The sequence below is a fragment of the Molossus molossus genome, unplaced genomic scaffold, assembly GCF_014108415.1.
Source record: "Molossus molossus isolate mMolMol1 unplaced genomic scaffold, mMolMol1.p scaffold_m16_p_6, whole genome shotgun sequence".
Classification (NCBI taxonomy): domain Eukaryota; kingdom Metazoa; phylum Chordata; class Mammalia; order Chiroptera; family Molossidae; genus Molossus; species Molossus molossus.
The window spans coordinates 73,881,308-73,891,867 of NW_023425399.1; the positions used below are offsets into that span (position 1 = coordinate 73,881,308).

General features: G+C 39.0%; 1 non-coding gene across 1 annotated transcript; it reads left to right on the plus strand.

The window, feature by feature from the left end:
* The first annotated feature begins 9,944 nt into the window (after window positions 1-9,944).
* Window positions 9,945-10,050, plus strand: LOC118619384. Its single transcript, XR_004957167.1, has one exon. It is a non-coding gene; the product is annotated as a U6 spliceosomal RNA (small nuclear RNA).
* Window positions 10,051-10,560: the final 510 nt, after the last annotated feature.

Sequence of the window (10,560 nt, forward strand, 5' to 3'; positions counted from 1 at the left end):
GAGTCCCAAACAAGATGAACCCCAAGAGGCCCACACCAAGACACATCATCATCAAAATGCAAAAGGTTCAAGACAAAGAGAGAATCTTAAAAGCAGCAAGAGGAAGGCAGCTAGTTACCTACAAGGGAGTTCCCATAAGGCTGTCAGCTGATTTGTCAAAAGAAACTTTGCACGCCAGAAGGGAGTGGCAAGAAATATTCAGAGTGATGAAAAGCAAGAACCTACAGCCAAGATGACTCTATCCTGCAAAGCTGTCATTTAGAATCGATGGCCATATAAAGAGTTTCCCAGACAAGAGAATGTTAAAGGAGTTCATCACCACCAAATTGTTATTATATGAAATGATGAAGGGTCTTTTTGAAGAAAAAGATAAAATATATGAACAAACAAAATCACAATGAATACATATCTATCGACAATGGAATCTACAAACAAAATGAACAGGTAGAACAGAAACATTCTCACAGATACAGAGAACATTTTGTTGGTTGCCAGTTGGGAGGGGGGTTGGGGGAATGGGTGAAAAAGGTGAAGAGATTAAGAAGTATAAATTCATTGCTAGACTGACAAACCTCAAAGGGAAAGGGATTGGGGGGGGGGGGGAAATAAACCAAAGAACTTATATGCATAACCAATGGACACAGACAATAGTGTAGGAAAAGGCGGGAGGGAGGAGGGGGGTCAATGGGGGGAAAATGTGGAACATCTGTAATACATTTTATATTCAACAATAAAGATTAAAAAAAAAAAAAGGCGAATATTCTCCAAAGGGGCAAAACAGGTCATTATCATCTTGGTTTGAAATCTTTGATGACCGCTAACATTGCATTTTCTAATAAGCTGTCAAGCACTTTAAATTTGGGGAGCAGAAATACTTTTACTGCAATGAACCTTCCCTAGGGCCATAAGCAATCGCTTAAAAGTCCTCAGTATTTCCTATCTATAGTATCTCAGCTATTTTACATGCACCAGAGGAAAAGAGTTGGAAAACACATGATATATGGCTATTGCTGATCAATCTCAAGCTCCTTTTGTAAACTGGTAGCTTTCTATTCTATGACATTTTTTTAAACTGATGCATATCTTAATTGTTAAGAGATCTTATGATACAATCCAATGTAAACAACAAAAGTGGACTGCTCTAATTGAGGAAGGGAGTAGTGCCAGAGAGCCCAGCCACGTTCCAGTACTTTTGCCCTAAAAGCGCTCTATGGATGGCTTAGACCTTGGAGTAGCATAATTTCTAAATCACTATTTTAGACATCAATAAAAGGTATCTGTGCAAGGCTGAAGAAGACTATGAGAAAGGGCATCAAGATATCTTGGCATAACTGGAATGTCTGAGTTCTGACTTCAGGCAGTTATTTTAAGGATACTCTTGATTGTTGTCTATACTTAGCACTCTTACCCAGTCCTACCCTAGACAACTACTGAGGGATTTCCATTAGACTGCGTGATCTCTAAGACCTCTGTCTTCAATTCTGTTAATTTTTCATATCTTTATAAACATCCTTAGAAAATTTTTCTTACATCAAATGTTAAGACATGTCTTTCAATTGATCAATATACAGTATATCTGCTAGGGCCTCTCCTCCTGATCACAACTAAAATCTCTGGGCAAAATATACAAAAGCAATTACCTGAGGACTGTTAAAAGTAAATAAAATCAGGCCAGTTGTTGACTGGAGTCAAAGCTTAAAGAAGCAACAACACATTTGAGAATGAGTTTTCCATTATTTCCCTTCTTTTCTCTTATGACTTTGCCCCAAGAATAGACCCCAAGTGCACAACTGCTAACCAGCAGTTATACAGGCAGTTAAACCTCTAAAAGAAACCTCATATTTTTGCACAGAAAAACTGAGAAATAGGTACTCTATGAGGCAGAGGAATCCTGGAGAGAAGTGAGCTGGAGAAGATGTCTCAATACTGTGTAAGCAATGAGACAAATCCCCAGTTTACTCTTGAGTTGCATATTCATGGGACAGACTGAATTAGCATAGCAAAAGTTCTGAGACTTGCACTGCCAGTGTGGCTCAGTGCATGCACCGAGAGTTCGCTGGTTAGATTCCCAGTCAGGGCACATGCCTTGGTTTCAAGCTCGATCTTTAGTAGGGGGCGGGCAGGAGGCAGCCGATTGATGGACTGATGTTTCTCTCTCACATCGATATTTTTATCCCTTTCTCTCTCCCTTCCTCTCTCCCTAAAACCAATGAAAACATATTTTTAAGAAGTTTGAGACTTGAACTAAGTATTAAACCACCAACCAGTCTGAGACTTAACCTCTTAGAGATGTATGTGTTGAACAGACCTAAAACAGCAGCAATAGGGTTTAAAAAGTGAACTGAAATGGGCACAACTGCCCACAGAAAGTTATTTTTTTTGTTCTAACAATCTGTTTATTATTTATTTTATTATTTTTTTTTTTATCCTCACCTGAACACATTTTCATTTTTTGTTCACATAGAATTGGAGGGAGAGAGAGAGAGAAAGAGAGAGAGAGAGAGAAACATCGATGTGAAAGTTACACATCGAGTGGCTGCTACCCACACAACCCAACCAGGGCCAGTGACAAACTGCAACCAAGATACATGCCCTTAGCGGGAACCGAACCCAGGTCTCTCTGGACCGCAGGCCGATGCTCTAACCGCTGAGCAAAACCAGCCAGAGCTGTTTATTATTTATTTATTCCTTCATTGAACCCCCCCACCCACACACACACACTGAGTAGGTTATTTGGAGTGGGGTTTAACCTGGACCCTGGATTCTGAAATCTGAGATGCCATCAGCATTCATTTTTTGGCTTAGGTTGCGGTATAGTCCAGGTGGAAATAGTGTCTCCTTTTGGACACTGTACAAAGGGGACCTAGGCACACCCATAAAGGTGGCCACAACCAGGAGCATTGACTGGCAGGCTGGAAGACAAAATCTTTCAATAAAGGCGATTGTACCTCAATGTGATTTCGGTGTTTGCTGGAAATGTGATAGGGGTGGGTGGAATCAACTCAATGGAGGAGTTATTTGTAGATTCCAGAGAGAAATGAAGGTTATTCACTATATTGGCCATCCACATAGTCAATAATAGTTTATGTATGTCTTACTGCCTCAAAGGGAAAGAGATAAAGGCATCATAGCCAAAGAGGCATGTAGCAAGCAGGCCCAATAACCCTTCCATAATTTTGGTGCGGTTTCCTTTCTCAGTAAGGTCAGGAATGGAGAAGATCAGGTAGAGTATTGCTGCTCCACAGGGTCTAAAGAATTCACACCAGGACCAGCTGATGCATGTTGACTTGGTGTGCAGGCCACTCGAGAGGATGACAAAGTTGACAGCAGCAAAGTCAAATTCAATCCCCGACAGGGAGAAGAATTCTATTTTTGAGCCTCTGAAAGCAATCAGTATCACCAAGCACAATTTCATCTCAGCAAGCATGAGAACTGCCTTTTGAGAGAACAAGAAATTGGTGAAAGTGTCCCAGCAGTTGCGGGATGAGAGTGAATCCGACATAGTGTTGGCCAGAGTCGCTACGGTGCACAGAGGATCTGTTCACTTGGTGGCAGGTTTGAGGATGCTGCACAATTCAATGTCTTGCCTGCTGTCTACAGAGTGATTATAAAAATTTCAGTCTGAAGCTTACTGGGCTGGTTACCTGATAAAACAGTAATAGTGATAAAAATAGTAATGATAAGCATAGTAATAATAACATCTGTTAGAAAATTCGGACAGGACTCATGTCAACAAAATTCAATATTCCAAATCTTTAGAATAAAATAAAAAATTACTTAATAGGCATAGGACAAGGAAAATGTGACTAATTATCAGGGGAAAAGATAATCAACAGATGCCAACCCTAGGTGACACAGGTTTTGAAATGATAAGACATACTTTAAAGCAGATACTAAAATAAGCTCCATGAAATAATAATAAACACACATGAAATAAAATAAATTGAAAGGCCTGGCTGGTGTGGCTCAGTGGACGACCATTGTCCCATGGTCAGAGAGGTCCCAGTTCCATTCCCAGTTGGGGCACATGCCGGGTTTGCCGGTTTGATCCCCAGTGAGAGGTGTGCAGGAGGCGGCCAGTTGATGTTTCTCTCTCACATCGATATTTCTATCTCCCCCGCCCCTTTCTTTCTCTCTGAAAAGTCAATTAAAAAATAAATAAAATAAAATAAATGGAAATACAAAAGTTCTTAGCAAAGGAATTAATATTTTTTAAAACAAGAATTGTATTAAACATACGTTCTACTAGATGAGTTCAATAGCAGAATGAAGATGACAGAGAAAAGAGACAGTGAACTTGGAGAGAGATTGATAGAAATTACCAGTATGAAGAGCAAGAGAAAAAAGATGGGAAAAAACTGAATAGAACTTACGGAGGTAATGAGACTCTACCTAAAATCTAACATTTATAACAATAAACAGAACCAATAAACCTTCCAAATTTGGTGAAAGACATTGGCTTGAAGATTCAAAAAGTTCAGTGCAAGTAAAACAGAATAAACTAAAAGAAAACCATATCCAGACATATTATAATCAAACTACTGAAAACTAAATGTAAAGAAAAAAATCTTGGGCAGAATCCAAGTTGGTGGCATAGGAAGACCCTCCTCCGCAGGACACGACAAATGTATACCTACATATAAAGCAATTCTTTCTGAAGAACAACTGAAGACTCATTGAACAGCTTCTGCACAACAAATGATAGAGGGCTCACATAGGGAAGGGTATGAGAGATGGAGACAAGGTAACAATGGGAAAGTTACCCCCATGTTGAGTTTTCCAGTGGGGAGGGAAATCACTGAGGGGCCCATGCACAGACTCACCAGCCCTGGGGCACAGCATAAAAACAGCAGCTAAAAGGGTACCTAGACTCTACATAAAGGCTATCGTTTTACTAACCCTACAGTAACTGCTAAATGAATGGGGAACTGTTGAAATTCTCTCCAGGATCAGAAGTGCTGGCAAATACCATGTTTTATGTTCCCTTACCACCTTGATAGCATGAGCAGGAGCAATGTCCAGGAACTCGAGCTGGCTTGCCAAGGCTGCTCCAGTGCATCCAATGCCCCTGGCCTCACCAGGTTCAGCAGTTTCCCCAAACGTGGCCCAGTTGGCATGTCTCAGGACCCCTAGGCCTGTGTCCACTCCACATCCAGCCATCCCGTCAGGCTGGCCCTCGTGTGGAGCAACCTGTAACCCCTTGACAATGCCTGATGCAAATCTGGCCATCTCACCAAGGCAGTCCCGGTGCGGAGCACCCTTGGACTCCCTAACCGCCATCCACTCTAGCTCCAGGTGGCTTATCAAACCTACCTTGCACAAAGGGTCTATGTAGGGGTCACTCCTATACAGCTTATTCCTTCAGGACTGGGAGAGGTAGCTGTTTTGCTTCATTCATAGAAACAAACCCATAAAGTCAAACTAAATGAGGAGACAAAGGAATATGTTCCAAACAAAAGAACAAGATAAAACCCCACAAGAAACCCTAATGAAACAAACATAAGGCATTCACCTGATAAAGAGTACAAAGTAATGGCAATATACTTACCGAATGCAAGAAAAGAATAGAGGAACACAATGAGAACTTCTTCAAAGACATAAAAGATAAGAAAGAATGAATCAGAGTTGTAAAATACAGTAACTGAAACAAAAGAAAACATATATATGTTGGAGGGAATCAATAGCAGATTAGATGATACAGAAGAGCACATTAGTGTAGGTGATATAGAAGAACACACAGATAGAACAGTGGAAATCACCCATTTAGAACAGCAAAATGAAAAGAAGTTTTAAAAAATGACACTAGTTTAAGGGACCTTTAGGACAACATCAAGCATATTAACATTTTCAGTATAGGGGTCCCGAAGGAAAAGAGATAGAAGGGCAGTAAACTTATATGAAGAAATAATGGCGGAAAGCTCCATAACCTGGGAAAGGAAACAAACATCCGGGTCCAGGAAGCACATGGGTCCCAAACGAGAAGAACCCAAAGAGAACCACACCAAGACATATTATAATTTAAATGGCAAAAGTTAAAGAGAGAATGTTAAAGGCAGCAGAAGCACAACACCTAGTTAAAGACAAGGTAAACCCAATAAGTCAATCAACCGAGTTTTCAGCAAAATCTTTGCCCACAAGTCAGGTGTGGCAGGGTATATTTATAGCACTGAAACAGAAAAAGTTACAACTAAGAATACTTTATCCGGAAAGGTTATCAAGTACAGTGATACCTCGGTTCTCGAACATAATTCGTTCCAGGAGGACGGTCGAGAACCGAATTGTTCGAGAACCGAAGCAATGAAACCAATAGGAAAGCTTGACTCCACAAAGCGTGACTCTCTCTCTGCACTCACACTGATGACGCAAGCAAGGCGCGCTGGGCCGAATGAACGCCATTCGGCTCATCTCGGAAGTTCGAGTTCCAAATATTTGTTCGGATTCCGAGACAAAAGTTTCTCGAATCTCCATTTGGTCGAAAGCCGAGGCGTTCGAGAACCGAGGTATCACTGTAGAATTGAAGGAGAGATTGAGTTCCCCAGATGAACAAAAAATGAAGGAGTTCATCACCAATAAAAATTCCTTAAAAGAAATGTTAAAGGGTCTTCTGTAAGTGGAAAATAAAAGAATATAAATAGCCCTGGTCAGTTTGGCTTAATGGTTAGAGTGTCGCCCCATGCACCCAAAGGTTGTAGGCACGTGCCTGGGTCGCAGGTTCAATCCCTGGCCCCAGGAGGCAACCAATCGATTTGCCTATTTTACATCGATGTTCCTTTCTCTCCCTTCCTCCCTTCCATTCTCTCTAAAAGTCAATGGAAAAATATCCTTCGGTGAGGATTAACAAAAAGAAGAAGACGAAGACAAAGATGATGACGATGACGACGACGGAGGAGGAGGAGGAGGAGGAGGAGGAGGAGGAGGAGGACAATAAATAAGGTAATATGTTTTTAAAAATCTCACAGGTAATCAGTATGAATGGGTTAAAAGACAAAAGTAAGAAAATAATTATAACTACAATAAGCTGTTGTAGGATACACAAACAAAAAAGATGTAATATATGACATCGAAAGCATAAAACATAAAGGAGGGGAGTTAAAGTGCAGTGCTTTTAGAATATGATCTAACTTAATTGACAATCAGCTTTAAATAAACTGCTACATATCTAGGTTGATATATATGAACCTCATGATAAACACAAACAAAAATCCTATCTCTCTCTCCCTCTCCCTAAAATCAATGAAGACAAAAAAAAGTAAAGAAAAAACAATTATCAGTCCTGGCCAATGTTGCTCAGTGGTTAGTGTCAGCCTGCTCACCAAAGGGTCACAGGTTGGTTTCAAGGTCAAGGGTATGTACTTGTACCTGAATTGCAGGTTTGATCCCCAGCCCCAGTCAGGGTGCATGTGGGAGGCAACCAATCGATGTGTCTCTCTCACTTCAATGTTTCTCTCTCTCCCTCTCTTTCCTCTATCCCTCCCTCCCTTTCACTCTGTCTAAAAAAATCAATAGAAAAAATTTTTCTTGGATGAGGATTAACAAAAAACAAAACAAAACAGTTAAAAAATAACAAGTGTTGATGAGGATGTTGATAAAGGGAACCCTCATGCACTCTTAGTGGGAATGTAAAATGATACAGTCACTACAGAAAACATTATGAAGGTTCCTCAAAAAATTACAAACAGAACTACCATAAAACCCAATAATTACACTTTTGGGTATTTGTCTGAAGAAAACAAAAACACTAATTTGAAAAGATACCTGCACCCTATGTTCACTGAAGCATTATTTACAAAAGCCAATATATGGAAGTAACCTAAGTGTCCATCAATAGATGAATGGATGAAGAAGATATGGGAATATATATATATGTGTGTGTATATATATATATTTATACACACACACACACACATATGTATATGTATATGTATGTATATAATTACTCAGCCATAAAAGGGAGTGAAATCTTTCCATTTTCATTTTATTTTATTTTATTTTTATCCTCACCCGAGGACATTTTTTTCCATATTTTTGTTCAGGTAGAGTGGGAGGGAGAGAGAGGAAGAGAGAGAGAGAGAAACATCGATGTGAAAGGGACACATCGAGTGGCTGCCACCCGCACGACCAACCAGGGCCGGGGACAAACTGCAACCGAGGTACGTGCCCTTAGCGGGAACCGAACCCGGGTCTCTTGGGACCGCAGGCCGACGCTCTAACCGCTGAGCCAAACTGGCCAGGGCATCTTTTCATTTTCAACAACATGGATGAACCCACATGGTATTATGCTAAGTGAAATAAGACAGAAAAAGACAAATACCACACAGCTTCACTTATATGTGGAATCTAAAAAACAAAAGAAATAAAACAGAAACAGACTCACAGGTACTAGACACAAACTGATGGTTACCAGAGAAGAGAGAGGTTATAAGATGGGCAAAATAGGTGAAGGGGATTAAGAGGTGAAAAATTCCACTTATAAAATAAGTCATGGAGATAAAATGTACAGCATAGGGGATATAGACAATACTACTGTAGTAATTTTGTATGATGATAGATGGAAACTAGACTTATTGTGAAAATCATTTTGTAATGTATATAAATATCGAAGCACTGTGATATACATCTGAAAGTAATAGCTATTCTATGTCAACTATACCTCAATAAAAAATTTTTATTGATTGATTTTGAGAGAGAGAGAGACATTGAATTGTTGTTCTAGTTGTTTATACATTCATTGGTTAATTCTTGTATGTGCCCTGACCAGAGATCAAACTGATAACCTTGGCATATTGGGATGACGCTCTAACCAACTGACTTACCTGGCCAGGGCCAATAACATTTTTTTAAGAAAGGAAGATGCTTAAAAGCTACTAAGGAAGCTATGGCTCAGTTGACTGGGCAATGTCCTGTGCATGCAATTCTCAGTCAGGGCACATACCTAGGTTGCAGGTTTGATCACCAGGCTTGGTGCATGGGGGAGGCTACCAATCAATGTTTTTCTCTCACAACCATGTTTCTCTTTCTCTCTAAAGTCTATTTAAAAAAGCATATGTGATTTTTTAAAAGCAGCTAAGGAAGATTGACACATTATGTGTAGAAAAGAATGGTGTTAATAATGTTGTGGACTTCTCATCAGAAACTATGGAGTCCAGGAGACAGTAGAACATCTTTAAAACAATAGGAAAGAATAGTCACCCCAGCATTCTATATCCACCAAAAGTATCTCAGGAATGAAGAAGAAATAAAGAAATTTTTGGAGAGCATTTGAGATCTTGCTCCCTGGCATATGTTGTCAGTTTGGCTCAAATAAACTCTTATAAAAATTAAAAAACAAAAGAAATTCTCAGATGAAGTTAATCAAAGAGAAAACATAGCTAACTAAAAGAAATGCTTAAGAAGGTCTTCAAACTAAAGGAAAACAATATCAGGTGAAACTTCCAACATTAGAAATGAAAGAAGAATAGAAGCAATAATATCTGGGTAAATATAAAAGACTATTTTTGTTTAAGGTTCTTTAAAATACGTATAATTGTTGAGAAAAATTTTGACATAGTGTTGATGGCATGATTTTGCTCGCTAGGGACAATTGAAAATGTCTGGGGACAATCTTGACTGCCATAATTGGCTGTCCAGATCAAAGAATTATGATCCAAAATATCAATAGTATTGAGGTTGAGAAACTTTTCTCTGAAACAACGAGAGAGAGAGGAGAGAGAGAGAGAGAGAGAGAGAGAGAGAGAGAGAGAACCAAAAAGCAATAAAGTAGAATGAACTATTCAAAAGAAGACAGGAAAGGTGAAACAGGGAGACAAAAAGCAGAAAAAATAAATACAAAACGTAGAGCAAAATAATCAATGATCAGAGTAGTCATATTGGATTAAAAAATCTACATGAGTGTCTCAAGAAAGCCAGTTTAAATATAAGGACTTAGGTTAAAAGTAAAAGAATGGGTGCTCGCTTCGGCAGCACATATACTAAAATTGGAACAATACAGAGAAGATTAGCATGGCCCCTGTGCAAGGATGACACACAAATTCTGAAGCGTCCCATATTTAAAAAAAAAAAGTAAAAAAAAATGGGAAAAGATGTACCATGCAAACAAGGTTGGAGTGGCGATTTTAATTTCAGACAGAGTATACTTTAAAACAAGGAATGCTGGTAGGGATACAAAAGACATTACAGATTTATGAAATGGTCATTTTACTAAAGACATACATACTTAAATGGGTATACACCTAGTAAAAACAGACTTTAAATACAATACCCGAAGAAAAAACAAACCTTCACAAATGTAATTAAATTAAAATCATACAGAGTATGTTAATTGATCATAATAAAATTATATTATAAAATAACAACAAGATGGTTCTTTTTTAGTTTTGCATGTGGGTGTCAAATTGTTTGATCACCAGTTGCTAAAAAGCGATTTTTTCACCATTGAATTTCTTTGCCACCTTTGTTGAAAATCAATTGACCACTTTTGTTTGAGTCTATTTCTGAACTCTTTATTCTATTCAACTGATGTAAATGTTTATCTTTACCAGTACTACACTGTCTTGATAACTG